Raw genomic sequence first — 21,342 nt, 5'->3', positions numbered from 1 at the left:
AGCATCCAGAAACGTTGGATTTGACAACATAGAAAAAAGAAGCAGGAAGGATTACTATGAATGCCTGTAAGTGTCCCAGGTTTGACTTTCTGGAGGCATACACCAGACATGTGAAAGAGCAAGTGCCTGCATGTTTGAGCCACTCGTGCACCTAAACCTATATCATCAAGTTATTAAATTTTTTAATGAATACATGTTTTTGTGTGCTGCAGCAAAGCTGGCAATTTCAGATACATTAATTAAGGGAGTACTGTACTGAATACAGCTTCTACTTAAAATGCTCTTATAAATGTCATATGTGCAAATTAATGCAGTCTATCTGTCAGCAGGGTTTTTTATTATGTTTCAGAGCAAAGCACAGGCAATCAAACAATACCAACGGGAGGAGTGCAAGTTGTGTTTTTCAGTCTGCAGTGCATTCCAAGAAGGACTGGGAGTCTAATCGTTCCTACTGAGCGCAGGTGGCAAGAAGACAACAGAGGTGACTCCAAAGAAGTAATTTTAGCGTGCACAGTGTGACTGATTATTGATGAATAAACCAAAGACAGTTTGATTCATTAAATGAAGATTATCAGTTTGTAAACATACACTGCAGGCTATTGACTTAACTGAAAAGTACATTTCATCTATGCAGGGGTGCACTAAAAGCTTTTTATATGGCTCCAAGCAATCTGGCATATTTCTGTGTTGTAGTATTAGCTCTCATTAATGAGTGTTTATTTAATTTAATAGCACTTGTAGTGGGAGTAGAAAATGTGTGCAAATTCTTGTAACCTCAATAGGCTTCCACCTCAGGGAGAGAAGACTCAGTTCAGATAAAGAAAAAAGATGGCCAGATCCCTTTCACAAGGAGCAACCCTGTCCGAATGCTGGTCTTCATGTTTTGCTGTGGTGAGACTATAACTGGAAACAGTTTCGTGAAGCTAGGCCAGACTCTGAATCTATCAAAACAGTCAATGGACTTGAGAATTGCAACATACTGGTTACCAGAGCCTAAAATTAAAATGTCATGGTGTCCCAGCTTGGACTTGCAGAAATCCAGTGCCTGAAACTGTATTTTAGGTAATCATTTCCCCACAGGAGAGAGAAAACCCCTGAGGAGAACAATGCCAACACCTTTTCAGTTCCATCTAAATTAAGTATGAAATTTGGAAGAACTGCTCTATTGCAATCTTACAAATAGAGAAAAAGGAGACAAGCCAGGAGGAAAAAGAGGTTTCATTTAACTCAGATATTACCATCTTGGAGACCAATTCATAAAACAGTTATGCTCCACTGATTGCCTCACTTTCTCTTTTTGGAAAAGCGTATATTACCACAGAGCTGCTTGCCTGCTTTCCTTCATATTCCCAGAGACAGCTGAGCATGTAAGTATGCCCTAGAACAGTACATCTTATTTTTTGTTTCACAGAAGTTCTCACTTCTCTAAAAAGAGAAGAATCTTCTCCTTTTAGTCTCAAGATAGAAGATTTAATCCGTTTACTTCAACTGTTGAAACAGAACAATCCAAAATAGGCCATTGCTTCTGCATGGATTAGTGGCATTGGGAATAAAGGAATTATTGTGGTCCCTGTCCTACAGAACAAGAGGTAAAATCTAGAACAAATGTAAAAATCAATGAAAAATTCAAATGTAGAAATGCTTTCAGATAAGTTCTCTTTTGCTTGCTAAATGTAAACTGACTTTTCTTGGTATTACAGAAGGTTTTTTTTTTTTTTTTTTTTTGAAAGGGCTTGAATACATTCATAATGAACCAGTGTGAAGAAGGAATCACTAATGGTTAAAAACAACACTTGTTACAGCACAGAAAAAAAATCTCAGTATCATGTACCAGGAGAAAGAGCAAAATGACAGGAATGTTGATGTTGTTGAATTGGAATTTTGCAGCCTCCCTAAAGATTTTGCTGAGGTCCCATGAAGAAAGCAGAAAATTACAAATCATACAAATGTGAAGTTAAACATTCCATATTTTAGGATAGTGGAAGTGATACTCATGCAAATAATAGGCTTTTAACTGCATATGACAATTCAAAAGCACTGGGCAAGACAATGGACAGAGGATTTGGGATAAATGAAAAAAAATCACATACATTTTTGCTTTGTTTTCTTCCCAAATGAAAACACAACTTTGTTTCTTGACAGGTGGTCTTCAACAATGCAATCTAAGTAACTAACTGCCAAGAAACTCTAGACTGAATATTATAACAGTCCTCTGCTTCTAACAGTGACAAATCTTAAAATGCCATCTCAACTTCCATGTGTTATTTCTTACGGACAAAGAATCTAATGATCTCCTCCCAAAACAAGATTGCTATAGTTACAGAAGGAGAAGTAGTTTATCACAATTAAATAAAGCTCATCTGTGCAGAAGACAATTTTCAGACCAGGATGGCAGAGAAAGCTTTGTGGGAGCCAAAAACCTCACCATCTTTTTTTTTTTCAAGTGCAATATGCACTTTGATTTTCATAACACAGTATTTGATAGCCTAGGTATGCTGTACACATAAAAAAAAACAAAAAAAACCCTCCTAAAACAATGTTGTATAAACAATCTTCCACCTGGAGAAAGAAGAAAAACAACGAACAGCATATGGTAAACATTAGTCAAGTTGCTTAACTCTTTTGTCCAAGGCAGTGAGACACTCAGTGATAATGGGAGTAGGAAGAATATGAATGGGACAGAATGGGGAGCAAGCAAAGGCAGAGGATAAATTGGCTGAGGGGAATATGTCAATGACTTAGTTTTATAATGCTCATTTTATAGGTACCTGTGAATAGCTTGTATAGAAAGTGGGGAAAAAATATCAAAAACTACAGAACTGATAAACGGAGTTCATAGTCATTTCTGAAGGGAGGCAAGACAACATGGGGTGTTAACATTTAAATGAAAGTTGATTTATAAAAAAAAAAATCAGCTTTTTGGTCAGGTAAATGAAATTAGCCCTATCAGTCACAGGAATGTCATTGTCCCCCCCTCCCCCCATAAACAGGATAAAAAATTGTGCTGCCATATTCAGATGAATTGGACTTATTTATTAAGAGGGCACCTGCCTGCCCATCGAAGTGTGGTCTTATTCCCGCTATGCTCCTTCTCACTTGGCATCTTTCCTCTTGTCTTTATTTAGGTACAAAAGTACTGCTGCTAAATCTATTGTCAGGTCACTTGCCATAAATATGTTTGGAAGCTTGATCTTTTGGTCAAGGTACTATGACAATGCATTTACATTACACCTACATATAAATTCCTTTTCCCTCTGAGTCTCCCCAAACATTTTATCCTTCTATGTCTCTCTATACTATGGCTCTCTGAAACCAGAACTGTCTTAGTATTTTTGTCTTACACAGTGTCAGAGTTTAACAAATCAGAATTAACAATAATATTGCAGAGGGTGTTCTGCAGCGCTGGGGGAGCGCTCTCCTGAGGTCACGTATCAGCGGTGTATGATCTCTGCCAGCGGGCTGTAAGGGCTTCCTGGGAGAATCCCTGCAGAATTCTGAGCAGGGGAGCCCCTGCGGAATCAGTCATCTAAATCCTGGATCCTGCTACCAAAACCAACACCATGGCGCATCAGTATGGGGAAAGCAAAAAACGCAGGAAAAAACAAAACAAGCAATAAACTAGACACATATGCACAGCTAAACTGTTTAGAAGTGAAAACTCAGGAGGGAGGTAAATGTTGCTACATAACTCTGAGACCACATACAACACAGACAGCCTTCAAGAACCTCCAATTTCCATGCAGCTTAATTGAGTTCCTTCCTCCTTATGGGATTAAATCAGCAAGAACCATAAAACTTAAAGTGGCTTTCTGCGGGCTCTATCTCCTGCAATCAGTGCCTAGTTTCATTTTTTCATGAATGCTGCCTCTGTTGTTACAAGCATCATTTCTCTGTTCCTGTGTAACTGGATTCTAGGAGAAGGTGTGGGGGAATTTTCAGATGGAAAACTGTCGAATTTGAATGAGACAGCTCCATTCTTTCATTTCAAATCATGCCAGAGGTAGAGGCTGTGAACGACATATAGCTAAGGGCTCAAAAAGGCATCCATAAAAAAAGACTGAAATGCAAACTGAGCAGTCCAAAGAAAAATGGCTGAACGTGCTTTTTTTTTCTTTTAATTAAAAATCCACTGCATGAATGCCATATAAGTTAAAAGGGATAAATGAATGCTCTTGACAATATTTGCAGAACAAAGCTGAAAATGACATTTTTCTGTGATTGAAAGGGACACAGTGAAAGTCACTCAGAACTGAGATACAACCTTGTTTCCTCTTACTATATTTTTATTAGTTCAATTACTGACTTCTTTGAGACTCTCCTCCCCTTGTTTCCCCCCAGCCCCAAAATATAAAGTTTCACCTTGTCACTACTCTTTAAACAAGAAACATTTCTGCATTCATGACTGGTGTGGAACTAACAGCCCCAGAGAATGGTGTTTACTCCCAGCTTATTGCATGGGAAGTGGATGGACAGCAGAAGATTGTTTTGCAAAAGTCCAGGCATGGAGATGATAATTTTAACACCAATTTGGGTGCATGTTGCTGAGACAGCCAGTGAGCATACCAGTTGTGATTTACACATTTGAACAACAGTCACTATGTTTTGTTTTACTATCCAGGACCGTAGCAGTTGCTACCAACATCAGTGAAGTATAAGATCAGAGTGTATTTGGTCAGCTTCATGTGCCATTCATACTCAGCATTTCCTGGTATTTCAGTGCTTAGCAATATCTAGATGCTGTTAGCCTACTACAGCATTTATAGTTACAGGAAAAATTAATACAACTCAAAATGACTTGCCATTATTTCAAGGTTTAAACCCAAATAATTTTTGACATTACTTGTGGTGATTCCAGAATGGTGGATGCTTCATTTACTAGGTGCTAGAAAGGTACAAGAAAATACTCTGTGCTCAAGGAAAAAATGCAGCTCGTTATTAAGAAAACCATTTACCTTAAGAGTTATAGACAGAGCCTGCTCTTGTATCCTGTGAAGTGGGACATGCACACCTTAGCAGTAACAGCAACGGAGAAGTTAAAGCCTCTTTAGATTCCCCTGCTGGTAAATTTATTCCTGTTGACTCTACATCAATTCCCACCATTTATTAGCTTTTCCATTAAAAAAATCCCCAAACCCAGAGGTACAGAGCAGGGAATTCCATGATCCCTACTACTTTCCCTTTATAGTTAACTGTTGAACATGTTAAACAGGAAAGGAGCCTGTGTATATACATACTTTCAGATGTGCTATGCTATGATTGCTGTACTCTAGCATGTCACTTAACCTGCTCAGGAAGAGCAAGATATGCAAGGGGCCAGGAAACCTGACTGAATCTTGTCGTATGATGGGATTTCATTGACCTGACAGGGGATATAGAGAGACGAGGGATATTTCACTAACAATTCAAAACAGTTTACGATGGAGCTTTTTTTTTTTTTTTTAAACCAGGCGTCCATTCAGTATTTGAGGAATACAGTCTCCTTTCCAACAAACCTCATCCCTCAAATGCCTAAGTGACGAGGACCTATCCTCTGTGGCTACAAATGTGAAACTAATCAGTAAAAAGGATATGCCAAAATAAAACACAATACAACTGAGGCCACCCCAAAACTCTAAAACATAAGGCTGAATATCCCTGAAACTAAAAGAAGAAGTTGGTATTCTCCAGAGCCCTATTTTTTCCCCCCCCTAAATTATATCTAGTTCAAACTAATAAAGTGTCCTGGTCTGACTGGTTAGTGAGATATATGTTTATGACTGATATGTATATACACTTGATCTCACTGAAAGTAGGAACTGTAGCCCTACCACACCGGAACTGATGAGATCATAGATGCCAGAGTATTCCTAAAAATCATAAGTATCTTCATTTAAAAAATGTGCTCTAGTTGAATATTGTCAGTACATGTGTTACATGGATAGTTGTGTGTGTGATATCATGGCAATTTGGACATTTTTTTAGCTGACAGACACAAGCCATGTCAGATAAAAAGCCTTTTGGACAAAAAGACACTACTATGATTTCCTCATGTGACGTTCTGCAAATACAGGCATGTCATGTTTACATGACATGTTTGGCCTAGTCATGGCCAAACTAGACCCAGAAAACTTCCTAAGCTGCTGTTACCATGTCCAAATTAGTATTCTTAGGCATTTATCTCAGCTAAGAGGCCCAAAGCTGTTAGGCTGATGAGGAGTGCTCCTTCTCCATCCCAGTGACAAGTTCAACAGGGTATCTCACCCCAGGCCTGGGGGAAGCTGACCTGTTCTTTGCCTACAATGGCAACTCCAGTCCAACGTCAGGGCAGGCAACTGCACAGTCCTGCTAGTGCATTGCATGAAGCAGGGATGTGCATCATGCCATCTGTTTTTAACAGAAAGCCATGTCCTCTTAGCTGTTCCCTCAGAAAGGCTGCATCTGGGAACACTTATTCTGGAAGGCCATAACTAACGTGTGAGAAACAGTAACTCCTTAAATCACCTCTCCGATATCATTCACCCTGTGGGTACTCTATATCCTTTTCTGTTGGCTGAAGATAGCCATTTGAGTTTGCACTTAGAAAATCAGAAGTGACAAGTCAAGTTAAAAAGCTGTTCTTTACCACTTCTCAGTGGGTAGTTTCTGCTTGTCACCAAGTTTCAGCATGGTTTGTCATCACTTGCTCCGAAGAGAACCTCACCTAGGAGACCTTGCCCTTCTTTGACCCTTAATCCTCCACAAGATTTCAAGTTACAGAAGGTGCCCAGATTCAGGGATGGATGCTCTGGATGCTGGGGGAGATTGGGCAGAGGTCCAGTTTTAGCTCACTGTGTAGACACATATCTGTAACTCTGGATCACTTCCAGTTAACTACAGCACAGCTTTCAGAAAGCTGTGCAAATTCTATTTAAAGATTTTGTGTGAAGAAGAATCTACCAAATACCTGTGCAAGCTGTTCTCAGGTTAATTATTCTAACCATTATAAAATCACATCTCATTACAAGGCTTAATATACTAGATTAAAGCCTTCAGTCATTAAAACATTTTATGCTTGTCTGCTAAATTAAGTAATCCTCTATTAGAATAAATGTTTTCACCAGGATTTTTCTAGAACATGAAACATCACCTTTTAACTCATTGAGAAGTCAAACAGATCGAGCTTCTCACTGTGCGAAACATTACCTTCTTTCAATCTTTTCAAATTTATCAATATTATTTCTGAAGGGACAGGGTGATGGTCTCACTAATGATGCATATTATTGCCTTATTTCTGCTCACTATGTCCTGGTTCATGCCTCTGAAGATTGCATTTGCACTCCAACTCAACCCACCACCCTGGAATTCATGTTCCACTGATTATCACCAAAGCTCTTAAATCTATCCAGAGACACTGCTTTTAAAAACATCCTGTCTTCTAGAGAGTTCTGGCTTTTTTTAAACCTTGTTTTCAGTGTTTTTTTTTTACCTTTTTAAGTTTTTTTTAAAAAGTTTATGTATTTCAGATTTAAATCCTTCATAACATCATGTTTTTCTTTTACATATTCAGTGCTGAAGTTGAGGGGCCTGAGGAGAAAGAAGTCTTTGTATGGAGAGGAAAAAAATGCTCTATTGGCAAACGGGAAAAAAATCTCTCTCTGAATTTCAAGGAAATTTCATCACAGTTTGTCAGTATGTACCAGTATGTATTAAAACATTACCCCTCAGTTGAAACAATATAATGCAGTCTATCACTCCAATCATGTAATCATTTTTTTCAGCACTGCATAAATATTCCCAATTGCCTTCAGCATAAACATAATGAGGAATATCACTTAACTAATTTTGTTAAAATCTTCAGGACAACCAAGATAAAGCTGAAGTTCACTTTCGTTATACATTGTCAGTGATCGCAGGGTATTGATCTTTTGAACAGACATTTCCTACTTCAGAGAGAAAAAAATGAATAAAAAGTTAAAAATAATCGGCAAAGGGCTGGATACGGATGTTACAATGCACAATCCTGTTGCAATATAAGAGTACAATTTAAAATGTAGTAACTTCCAGCACTACATTCATTTCTGCAATACAGCAACCAATTTACAAATAACAGGGCCACCATCTGTTCTCAAAAGAACCGTGGGAAAAAAAAGCCTGCTAGCAATTAAGATGTTGTACATGAGACATGATCTCTGCAGATTTCAGTTACTCTTTTTTGGGGGGTATTTTTGTTTGTTTGGTCTGGAAACTATGTCATCACAAAAACCAATGTATGCTCTTACCAGTATTTTTTCTGTTCTAGCCTACTTAGCTTACAGATGTACTTTTTTAATCAGTGTATTTGGTATTCATGACTCATGTGAATTTGTAGAGAGGAGATCTGAGAGAATTATGTGGATTTAGGTTGAGAGCTTTTTCCATCCTGGCAGACTGACATTAGTTGAATATTTATTCTGTTCTGGCTAATGTATTCTCTCTCTGGCCTCTCAATTATTCTTAGTTTTCCCTTTTAGTTTTTAACAGTTACGGTACATTAGTATAAGTATTGCTTCTTTTAGGTTATGTTACTGCTAAGACTTTGCTAATATGAGGACAGCAATGCTGCCACAACTGATTTCACTGTTACAGATTTCCATAGTCCTAGAAGGTTTAAAACTAAAAGAGAATATAGCTTTGTTAATGCATTTTGCAATATGATTTTGTTAATGTGTTTGGTAATGTGCTCAGATCTTTGGAACAAGTCTGTAGACTCTGAATTGTATTTGAAAGTGATTTCTACGCACACAGTAACATTCTTGTATGTGATGTGGTTGCTATCCAAATAAGTCAACAAAGACATAGCAAAATACAAAACAAAGTCATAAAGGAGAAAAAAATAACATAGGTTGCAATATTACTTGCTATCATATATGCTCTCTTTGCCCTTCCTCTGCCCCCAAAGTTTTCTCTAAAAAAGTGGTTCCAATTTACTGCTACCATAATGCCCTGAATAGTTAGCTGAGCTTTGGCAACAGAGCCGCAATGATTATTTTCATTTCCATTTACAAACTAGCTGCAGTAGGTCTGAACAACACCAAATACCTTCTTTTAATGTGTCCCCATCCTTGAAAGAGTGCATAATCCTTCTGTATATAGAACAGCATAAGGATTAGGAAGAGTAGGAATTTATCTGTAATTTAAACTATAGGAACATCTGGGCCCTTGCAGAAATCTATGCTTGTTGCAAAAAAAACTTCCACAGACACTGAGCTAAATCAATCCTCTATGCCCAAACCCCTGAGCCTATATGAGCATGACTAGTAAGATGTGATTGGATTTGTCAGTCACATCAGAAACAGGATTACGTCTTTCTACAGTGAAGAAGGTCAGGACTAGCCCCTGAGGACAGAAGATAAACCAGACCAGCTTCAGAACATCTACATAGAAGTGTCCTAACTTCCACAATACGGAGCTGGGGGACCTTGGCCACAGTGGCATCAAGAAATGGAAACTTGCAATGTCATTAGCTCAGTTTACCTGTTAAGAGATATGTTTCAAGATTATTTAATAAAAGCTGAGCACACGTCATTCAGAGCTACACAAAGAACAATAAAGAAGCTTCACATTTATTTACTGAAACAATTTTCAAGATTTTAAACACACATTCAAGAGTACAGCTCATTTGGTGCTTACAACAAACAGAAGGGAATTTAATGCCAGGATTTAAGAACATAGCATTTTACAGCTATGAATAAAATTGCCCCAATACAACTAAACAGATACTTGGATTTCTTAGAGCTGAACCTTTATTATGCTCTTACTGATGTCCAGCAACAAGCTGCATTATACTACAGTAGGCAGAATGTACTTTGATCTAGAAAAATCCAATGTTAAGCAGCAATTAAGTGGATCTGAGATTAACGGAATGGATGTATTTTTGGCATGGAGGAAACCAGACACATTGCACTGATGAGAGTTATGTTTTTAAATTTAATTTGTGCTGTATGCTGGAAATCCTATTCTGTTCTACTGAGCTGTTAGCCACATGATCACTATACATAAAAAAAAATTAAGAATGACTATCCTGTTTCTCTTCTTTGCTAATGCAGGTACATAACAGTTTAAATACAAATGGTAAGTTCTGATTTTTTACAAAAGGTCATAGTTAAGATGGAACCTCTACTTTCCAAAAAAATAGAGGGGAATAGGTTGCACCAGGCAAGCAACATGTGCAAAGGGGAGAAGGCCAAATCTGATTCTCTCTAATTAGACATTTTCTGCTATGGGTGCAGCTGCTTCCTCTTGGTTTCAGAATTGTGTTTTGAACTTCATGAGCTAACAGATCTTCAAGAGGCACCCATGGGCGAGAAATCATAGTGTTTTATATTTATGTTTGAGAAACAATTTCTAACCTGTTCATGAAAGTGTGTATATGGCCATAGGGCATAAAAGAACTCAAACATGTTTGCTTATTTAACTGCTTTGCCTGTTCAGTAAAGGCTCAATGAGTAAAACTGCTCCTGTGTATGGCTGTGGGACTGAGTCTTAGTGATTACATCAGAGTGGAAGTAATCTAGGGGAAAAAGCACAAATGTCCTTACTGATACTGTGCTTTAGTGTGCTTTATGGCAACAGGCTATTCACAGTGCTGTTGCTAGAGGGAGATTATATGGGCTAGGAGACCTAAGATTAGCCACACTAGCTGTATTTTGATTTGGATGGATGGTATGTATGTGTCTGCACACTGAGCAAATATTTCTCAGCTCCATCTGTCTGCTGTATTTCTGGCAACATGGTGTTGATATGCACAAGATTCTTATTCTTTGAAACAATATATATGACAGGACTACTGTGTATTTCAGCACCCTGTTTGCCCACAGGATGAGGGAAGCAGAATATCTCTTTTCACATAGCTGCAAAGATGACCCTCAAAACACCACTGTGCTGCTGTTTGTTCTTCCATTCTGAAGGAGGCCATTTAATGAAGTTCACTGACTTGTCTTTTCCTCCTTCCGTGCAGCCACCATAATTTCACTCTTAAGAAGGGAAAAGGGTGTATTTTTCATATGAAGGAGATTATATTTTGAAACTGTCATCTGTGAATGATCCCTGTTAGGTGGTATTGTTCTCACTTCCACTTAACTTTCCCTTTTCAGAAGTTTATATATTGTTCAAAGTGGAAAAAATCATTCATTTTGGCACTCGACAATTTGGCCCAGAAGAAAAATAGTGACAGCACTGAAAAAAATCATTTTTTCAGTGATCAAGTTGCAGAAATAAAGAAATGTCCTCTCACAAATTGGTCTTTCTAACTGCAAAGTCATTTCTACCATCAATTTCGGTTTGGTAATACAAAGATTCTCATTTGCACCTGTGGCCCTAAGTTAAAATTTTATTTTCTGTAAGTCCATTAAATGACCCATGCCCAGCTCCTAAGGGAATAAAATAAACATGCAAGCACCAGGCCCAGTATTACAGGTCTACAGGTCAACCAAAAAGGGACCCTCAACACAACATTTAGAGGGGGACAAAGACAGCAGCAGCACCAGTCTTTCCACAATGCATGCTAGGGATCCGAAGCTGCATATCTAAAAAAGACTGCCTGTTCCTCAAGGATGAAAAATCACAGTTGATACAAACATTTCGCTGTAGCAAAAAAGAAAGCTTCTCTACTGTAAGGGTAAGCGTGGTCTCCAGGGGGAAACTTTCTCAGAGTCTGGTCCAAGACAGAATGAAGCCTCACTGTTACCTACTCCATGTACAAGGCACATTTCTGTGGCTTTGTCCTTTTTCCCACATGTTGTTCTACAATGTACACTGAGAGGCAAGATGCTGTCAGTACAAAATCACCGTAACAAAAAAGCCCTATGAAAGCAAAATAAGTTGTTGCAGACACATGGGTGCTTTCCCCCTCAGAAAAAGATGAGGGGATAAACATGTGCAAAACTTTATTCCGTTTCCTATGGCCAGAGAGCAATATGATAAGAACCTACAGAGCATAGAAAAGCTGTAGCCCAAGTCCAAATACTGATACAAATACAAACTCTTCTAAGGCTTATCAGTCACCTGAAACATTGCAGTGGCACACTCCTCCCACAATTACACCCTCAGGTTCAGCCTCCTTTCCTGCCCTGCTCGTTGGTATGTTCTTCAAGCTCTCACTCTCTCCACTGGCCCCGGGATCTTTGGGGCTTTAGCAGAGCAGCAGTGCTCAGGCTGTTGCTTTGGATGAAGAGGCAGCGCACAACGCAGACCGAGGCTGAGGACAAGCATTAGGCAGCTCTCAGGGAATAGCAAGGAACAAGGTTCTGTCCTGGAGCTGGCTCAGTGGCGACAAACCACCCATCATCTCTGCATTTGCTCTGGCTTCCACCCTGGTCCCACTGGAGTCAGATTTTGTTTTACTACTGATTTTCCTGAAACATTTTATCTTCTGTGCCTGTTTTGAATGAGCTTGTTGTCCTTTATGTCCTCTTCTTCCCTTGATGAGGGCACTCTTGAAGGACTAATGAGGATGAAAGAAGCAGCTACTTATTCCACAGCTAACGAGCCTCGTTTCTTTCTGAAGTCATCACCCATATCAACCCAACCAGCTGGTGACATTTTTAATGAATATCTATCAAATATTTATCTCTCTGACTACATTCAAGCTTTAATTTGAACTCTACTGGTGATGTTCTCAAGCAAAGCACTTAAAAATCACTAGAACTGAAAAAAAGAGAAATCCCATCCTAACTCTCATTTGTAATATGCCATGCAGATATCGTGATTTATACCAGCATAACAAAACCTGGTGAGTTTATTAACATATTATAAAAGTATTTCTCCAATACTGGTCTAGCTTTTTGATTGTAGCAATAAATAATATATGTTTAAATCACAGACTCACTGGAAAATAAAATCATGAAAACTTCAAAACAAACCATGTAATTTTTGTGTTCTGTTTCAAAAAAAGTAAAAAAAGGCAAAAAGAGGAAAAAAGGGGAAAAAGGAAAAAGAAAAAGGGAAAAAGAAAAAAGAAAAAAACAAGGAAAGCAAGGAAAACAAGGAAAAAAGTTGGTAAGAACTGACTTATTATGAACAGTTTAATTAATGGACAAATAATTTGTTGAACATCAACAGGGTGTTAACACTGCCCTGAAGGACTAGCTGGAAGTTCAGTGCTGTGTTAAAACTATAGCATGCTTCAGTGACCAACAGAAATCAATAGTCGGCAAATCAGGGATCTGTGTTTGAAAAACGGAAATCTGCTGTTTTCTGCTAAATGCTGCATCAATCAGTATCAGTAGCCAATATTTCTGCCATTTTCAATACACCAAAAAGTAATCCCATTGCTCACTTGTTATTCACTTCCTTTTTTACTTGCAAAGCTGTTATCCCCAAAAGACGCTAGTCAGTTGAAAAAACTAGGAAGAAACAAGAGCAAATGGCACAAAAGATCACTTCATTTGCTTGACTAGGCACATTAATGAATTCCACTTAGGGTGGAAAAATGCAGTGCGCACCACAGCATCATGCATTGCTTTAGCCTGAATGATTCAGAATTTGTGCTATTAGCATGTACAGTAAACTGTAATTAAGCAATTAAACATGAAAGAGCATAGGCTGGGCTGATATAATGTTAGCCCCCAAATGCCTTGTTTGTCTTATGCCATCAGCTTTAACTCTATTTCAAAATGACACATGCCCTGGCTGGGCTAACTGTGATTATAAAGAGCTACCTCTTCTTCTTCCCTACCACAAAACAATTCTGCAATTACTTTTTTCGTACATTTTTGTGTCAGCCCTTTCAGTTCCTGTTAACCCTTTTGCTACTTATAGCAGCTCCTTTCCAGACAGTGTGATGACAGCTAAAATGCTGGAAATGAAGAACAAAGATTGGCAGACTTTCCTTATTACTATGAGAAATTGTGATTTAATCTATTGTTTTAGAATAACCTAAAAATGGTGAAAACATAAAGAATTATCGGAATTAGGTTTAAAGGGAATTGTAAAACTTTACTGGAAGAGGCAGATTCTCTGCACCTCCCTGATCAGAACATAAACACAGATAAAAGAAGGGGATCTACACTGTAAAGAACAATTGTGACTACATCTCATTTGTACAGTGTTTGCAATGGTTTTGATCTTACCAAAAAAAAAAAAAAATGCAGGTCTCACAAAAGCCCACTAAAGGATGAAGTCTAGCCCTACACAAAGCAGCAAAGTGAATAAAGGAATACATTTATTAAGAGAAAGTAGAGATCAGTACAGAAATATTGTAACATAAGACTTCAGAGATGGTAGCAGTGTTTGAAATGGCCTCGAACACAATGATATGCCATATCTGTCTTTCAAATACACCTATTGCTGCATTTCAGATGGAGCCTTAAGAATGAACTTGTTCCATGTCAGCCTGTCTATATTTTTGTATCAGAACTTGTAAATATTCATTTTGACCACTGGATGACCTCATTCTGATTCTCATAAAGCAGATGTGACAGTTGCTGAAAGTGTTAGAAAAAGATTAGGAAAAATAACTGTAATTATGTAGCAAGTGTTTTGATAAGGAGAAACCAAAAAAAACAAAACCCAAAAACCTAGAGAGCTTAGGAAAAAGTAATGCTATATTTGAGTTTTAATAGTGGGATCTTTAAGTGCCAGGTTTCACTTTTTCGCATGTGTATTAACTTATTTTTATGATGTTATGTTCTATCCCAGAGCATATTTCTTTTAGTACAAACAGGAAGGTAAAAACTGTAAGAAATATTCTTGTATAACAGCTACTGGCCAGCTATGCACGCTTCCTTTTTCCTCTTACAGAGAACAAGAGGCAAATATCAAAACTTTAGGGTTTCTTTTCTCTCTCTCTTTTTTTTAACAGACAATATATGCCTGTATGTGTTTGTGCTGCAAATACAGGACTCACTAAGATGAAATATTAGAAGTATAAAAGACATGAATAAGTAGCTTGTGAGATATGTTTTAGGAAAGGAACCTCAACACCTTCTAAGATTAAAAAAAGCATGTATGTAAGGTGCATTATAATGGTTTTCACATTGTAGTCTGCAGCAGCTGGGGTCTGAAGCAGTCTGAACATCAAAGGGATCCATCCTGGAAGATCGAACACTGGGCTGATTCAGTACTGCAGATTCTGTTTTATAAGTCCTTCTCCTTGCTTTCAGCACAGACTCTTGGTCTGTAGCAGCATAAGTCTTTCCTCCACCCTCAAACAACACAGGGAGCTCGTGTTCAGTAAAAGCAAACAGTGTTTGTAAGGTATCAAAAACCTCCCTCCTTTCTGCATAGCAGGAAAAACATCTGTGCAGGCTCCAAAGCAGACTGGCTCCCAACAAAGGAACTATGACGAAAAGCACATGAATCTGAACAAGACCTTTCTAGCCTTTTACACACACACACACACACACACACGCACATGCACACACACGTATTTCTTCAAATAACTTATTCATTAGTCTATGAGGAGTCTTCCCCACCACTCCTAACCTCTGTGCAGATTCATCTTCAAAAGAATGACAGTGAACACTTTAGACGCATTTGTGAGATCCTGCCATATTTTGGAGACAGTGAACTCTTTTTTTTCTTCTACCCCAATGACTGTCTAGTCATGTTCCTGCCAAAAATTTGTTTTTCTCTTTCCATGTTTTCTGTTCTTTCTTTTTAAATTAAGATCATATTTGAGTCAAAGATTTAAAACAGCTGAGCTTTCAGGTTTGAATTGAGAATAGTCATTTACCCATTTGAACCCTCAGTTTTACTTATTTCTTCCAAAACTTTTGTCACATTTTTTCTCAAATCATTTTGTGAACTAAGCTGTGCTGCAGCTATGTAATTAATCAGGCTGTGACTATGAAAAAATTTGGCAATATTGAAAGCTTTATATTCTGATTTTGGCATATAAGTCTGTCAGCAACACCACAAACTTCACTTTGTTGATGTCTTTCCAAAATAAATACACGGAAATAAATTAACTTAAAGGTTGCAAAAGGGCTTGGCTCGACAGACTTGCAGACTCATGTCCTCTATTTTTCAGAACAGGAGGAATGTGGATAATGGCCAGGACATCTGTCAGATAAACTCCATCAACAGCCATAACTCAGTGAGCCAGACATGTGCAATCTAATAATCCTGGTAAATCAATAATATGTAACACTGAAGTTGGTGGACTTGCAGTGGAGAAGAATTTTGCTGTGACTAATTATTGTGAACAATTCATAGTGTGAGAAGACACAATTACAGGGTACTGCAGGCCAATCCCCTTTTTGCTTTCTTTCTTTCTTTCTTTTTTTTTTTTTTTTAGGCAAATATCAATCACCAAAAGCAGCAGAAAGTATAAGAGACTAAAAGGAATTATGGCTCCAAAGCAAACCAAATGGAGCCAGCATGATTTATCAGAGAGATATAATGGGTCATCAGTACCTTACATAACAAACTCAGAAACCCTTAGAATCATTACTAAGAGAATAATTTGTGTTGGAAGGGACCTCTGGAAGTCATGTGGTCCAATCCCCTACTCATCTCATTCACATACATACATTCACACACTATCATCTCCTTCACAACAAAGACACATCTTCAGTGAGTGGATACAGTCTGGACATTGAATAAAATTGTTGCCTGCAAGATCCCTCCTCCATTGACTCTAGAAGCTGGAAGAAAGGTTGAGAATGAGGGAGTAGGTAGTTTTGTGAAAAGAGAGCCTGGACTGGACAAGATAGCTGAGCTGATCTAACACTTTACTATTGCCAAAAAGAGCGATCCTTCCCCCTCCTCCTCCTGGTCGCATGGTCCTGCCCCATTCTGGCGCTGACTCTAGTTTTAGTCTGACCCCTCAGTCAGTCAAGTCACCTTGCCAAGCTGGCAGGGCTGTTTGACTTTTTGGTGATTTAAAGAGCCAAATCAGCTGAGACAAGCCAATGGACAGGAGGCACCTGGACCAAGCAGCCAAACTCAGAGGGGAGAGAAGGAGGAAAAGGACTCAAAGTGGCCTTTTGGCAGGCTACCGCATTGGCTTGCCTGACTCACCTAACCACATGCTACAGCAGATGAAAACAGGTATTCAGGAAAACTGGACTTTGCCCTTGCCTCAGGCATGTATCAGTGATATTGTTTATGCAGAAATGTCCCTGAGTGGAGGGCTTCACTTTGAGTACCCAATCTCTGGCACTCATGTCTCAGTTCTCAAGCCCTGAATTGTCTTGCGCTCCCCTAGAACCTGTGCGGTGCTGAGCAAAACACATGCTGGAGCAAAACACATGGGACTTGCTCGGGGTTGGAGGTTTGTGGAGGGTTTTCTAGCTGCTGCTGCCAAACTCAGCTGAGCACAATGCTCACTGCCGATGGGAAATTTTAACAACATGCAACTTAGCTAAATCCACACGGGGCTGGCAAAGGGGGGAGAGAATTACTGTAATACAGAACCTACCACTGCAAAATTTGAAAATCATGCAGAAATCAAAAGACATCAGAATTTCTCAAAAACACAATCTGATGTACTATATACATATATGTAAAACAGAAAAATATATAATTACTTTAGTATTAGGCCATTACTGCTCCCTGCATAATAAATATGAAAAAAAAAACCTTCCAAAAAATAACCCCAAATCCTATGTTGACTGGAGAGCAAATCCTGCACAGAAAATTAACAGACTATATGCAAGTTTGTCTCTCTTCTATGGACCTCCACTAAGGGTGTGCATAATACAGTCCCACATCTCAGACCAAGTATAATCTGTGCTTTGGGTAGAGAAGGAAGGACAAAACAGTGTGAGCAGAACCTCACCACTAATAGCACTCCATAATTCTCAACTTTGGCTCATGGAGGGGACCCATGCCCCTTTTCCCGGGATCATGAGCTTTCTCTACAAGCAGTCACAAGCACTAAAAGGAGCTCAATCTTACAGTGCAGAGGGGAAGCAGTCAGTGTTGAGCTCTGTGTGTAAGGGAACAAGAAAAGAAAAACATGGAAGAAAATGTTCAGGTACAGCTATGATTAAACTGGTCTGTAATGGGATTCTGACTCCCAGGGTATGTTCAAATCCAACTATCCTTTCTCTCCTTATATGCCCACATGTATTTCCGAGAAACAAGAGAAACAGGAAAAAAAGATTAAGTTATAAATTTTGTAAGAGGTTTTTCACTGACCTAAGCTACATAATAATTGCAAATGTGTTGCCATTCACCATCACCTTCCCAGGACAGGGTCAGGAACAGCCCAAAGCTTGCTGGCAGTTAGCGCAAAGCTGAACATTGCCACATCGATACTGCGAGGTCTGGCGCTGGAATGGGGAAGGCTCAGCCGGGGTGTCAGGGGGAAGGGAAACAAGCCTTGGCGCTGGGCTTGCTGCTCCTGCTGCCCCGGGACCACCTGTCCTGTGGCTAGCGGAGCTCCACATCCCCCGGCTGCAGCGCGGGCAAAGCGGAAAGCACAGCTACGGATGCCAAGCAGAAAGCACAGCTATGGGTGCCCTGGCATTCGGCTGCCCTCTCTGTCCATGCCCAGAGCTAGCCCTGCTAGAACAAACTGTCCAGGCTTTTTCTCACTAGTGTGGACGAGTCAATGATAGTCACCATTTTATTCATCAAAACTAATACTTTCTCAATATTTAACAGTCATAAGTTACTTTATATATATTTTAATATATATTATAAATTGCAGTTAAAGTGAGAAGATCCATTTGTGCTGCCCTATAGCTGTCCCTAAACTGCATTGGCACTGTGAGATATCTACGAACACACAAAATAGAGAAGCAAGCTGCCCCAAACTCTAAATGCACTGCCATATCCTGCCTGGTCATCTTAGGCTGAAAGAGGAAAAAGCATATAATCCTCAGCAAGCAAGCACTGAAACCTGCTATAAATTAAGTTTCATTTATATATACAAAGAGACTACAGCAAGGAATTTCATAGTTTGCTCTATTATAGAAGTGCTCATCCTTGAATACATTTATTTCTTTAACAATTTTTTAGTAATTACTTCCTAATGACACTTACTAAACCACTTTTTATTTAAAAGAAAGGACTGGACAAACATTTAGGTGAGATTTTAATCTTTAAGGCACATACGCTTCTAGATAATTGCATAAATGTTTGTGGTACAGATTGTCACATGAACATAGAAGCATGTAACTGTTAAAAGCTCCATACAAGCTTTTGAGTTTAAAATTATATTTTTCCGTAATAAAGACATTAAGCTTTAAAGCTGTTTTGCATCCAGCAGTACCTACTTGACAATCCCTGATGAAAAGCACAGTTTAACTCCCTGTGCTTTATTGTATGTTGGAAGTAAAAGCAGCTTACTCTCTTACTGTGCGATAAAGACAGCTCAGACTGAAAATACAAACTTCCCTTAAAATAAAAAAAAGTGAGAATTATATATGTGTTAACAGCAAAACTCCAACCAATCCAACTGAAAACTTTATGCCAGATCTTAATGTCTTAGCAGGTCAATGAACACAGTCTCTTTAGCTCAAAACCAATGTAATAAAATATTTGAGATTTCTGTCACCCCACCTTGCAAACTAATAAGGAAGTCCTCTGTGAGAACATGGGAGAGCTTATTAGTCTCCAAAGATAACTAGACAAACAGAGGTAGGCTGGATAAGAAACCACAGCCTTAAACGATCTTAAATTATTCCACAGAAAACACGATAAGATTTATTATGATGTTATGAATATCATGCCATGTCCTCTTCTATCTCCCAAGAAAAATTACTAAGCTCTAAACTCCATGTAAATGACTCATGTTAGTTTTAGCTCAGCTAACTAACTTAATTCATAGTTTTTTTAACTTGTGGTCTGTGGGTACTGAAGCTCTATGAATTTCATCCAAGTGGTTCTCAAGAGATAATTAACAAAAGCACACCTTTTCTCAGAAAAAGTAAGGTTAGCTACGCAAGCAGTCAGCAGTCATTAGAAAAATGTAGCAGCCTCTAAATTGACAGTGTTAAAAATCACCACCTTATTGGTTTTTAATTGCCTTAAATTCAGTGCATCAGATAGAAAAGTATGATTATTAAAAAAAAAAAAAGGAAAAAAAGTACTGGATTTGACAGAGAAAACCGAGTTATCTGTCTTTGTCTTTATTAAATTGTTAGCTTTTGAACCCAAACTGATCTCCCCTTCAATGTCTCATGGAACAATATAACTAGTCATCACAGTTTTGATATTTGCTACGAGGCATAGTGATATCTCACACAAGGACTTCAAAATATCCAGATAGCAGAATTTTTAGTCTCCTTTTCTCTCAGCATTCTTCAGAGAATTTGACTTGTCTTTGAATAAAAAATGTAAAAATCAATGCTACTACAAATAAAGGGGAGGAAAAATCAAAGCAAGATCACTAGTAATTTCTTTTGTGAGTAAATCAGAGCTAAGTCAGACTAACTGAGAATATAAAAACACAACCCTGGAGGTAGAAAGGAAGAAACAAGAGAATTCTTTCTTCCAGCACAGACAAAAAAGCAATCTTCATACTTTAATGGGTCAGATTTCCCTACACTTGTCACAGCTTGAGCAGTAAGTGCTCCTCAGTCACACACACTGTACAGTCCATCCTTAATATATTCTGAAAGATCTGGATTCACTAGATTCTTTAATTAAAAGTTCACCTATTACCTTTAACATATTGCTGAACAGAACGGACTTAGCCCAAATACATCCATTTGAGAGATCTGGACTATCCTTACTCCTAAATGATTCATGATATAATTATAAAAGCCATGACTAGGACTATTGATCATCCCATTTATTTACTGACAAACTGTGAGTGACACAGTTCTGCCAAGGGCAATATTGAAAGCAGCCAGCATCTTGGACATGAGTGCAAACCAGAAACTTTAAATTTGGAGTTGGAGTTGCTATTGTCCACAGATCACATTGATTCAAAACTTCCATCCAGCCAAACTAATCAGGGAATCAACAGAAAATTGAAGAATGAAGTAACATGACTCCTAGAAAGTGAAGGAGAAAGCCAAAGGCCAGTTTGCTTTTCCTCACTGATCACCTTCTTGAAGTGATCCTTTCAATTTAGGGAAGGCTTCAGCTAATATTTGTTAAGATTAAGTATCACTTTAGAAAATTGTAAAAAGCTAAAAAGGGTAAATCAAGTCATAGAAAATAGCACATTGTCTTGCCTACTTGCAAAGGAGGAGTTTTATAGTATGGCTGAGGGCAAATGTCAGCATAACTTCATGTAGAACACACTGTGCATTATTAACACTTGGCAAGTGCAGTACCGATTAAGAGCTCAGCACTACAAATGCTTATTCACAGAAATAATTGCTATTCAGATAAGAAAGCCTGTTGAAAACAATCGGTCTACTAAGATACTCACAAGAACTGAAGTCAGGGTAAGACTGTTCTACAAAAGAGAATGTAAAAGCAAACTCAAGCGGCCTTGGCCTA

At 38.5% G+C, this 21,342-nt stretch overlaps 1 protein-coding gene across 1 annotated transcript in view; it reads right to left on the bottom strand.

Annotated features, from left to right (window-relative positions):
• The window catches only part of PLXDC2 (plexin domain containing 2), a 279,476-nt gene that overhangs the window by 205,554 nt on the left and 52,580 nt on the right, over window positions 1-21,342 (bottom strand). The gene's annotated exons all lie outside the window — the stretch shown is intronic.

This window comes from Apteryx mantelli, chromosome 2 (assembly GCF_036417845.1).
Source record: "Apteryx mantelli isolate bAptMan1 chromosome 2, bAptMan1.hap1, whole genome shotgun sequence".
NCBI classification, from domain to species: domain Eukaryota; kingdom Metazoa; phylum Chordata; class Aves; order Apterygiformes; family Apterygidae; genus Apteryx; species Apteryx mantelli.
Note: the sequence above shows the minus strand (reverse complement) of the source record. Positions and strands in the feature narration are given on the sequence as shown.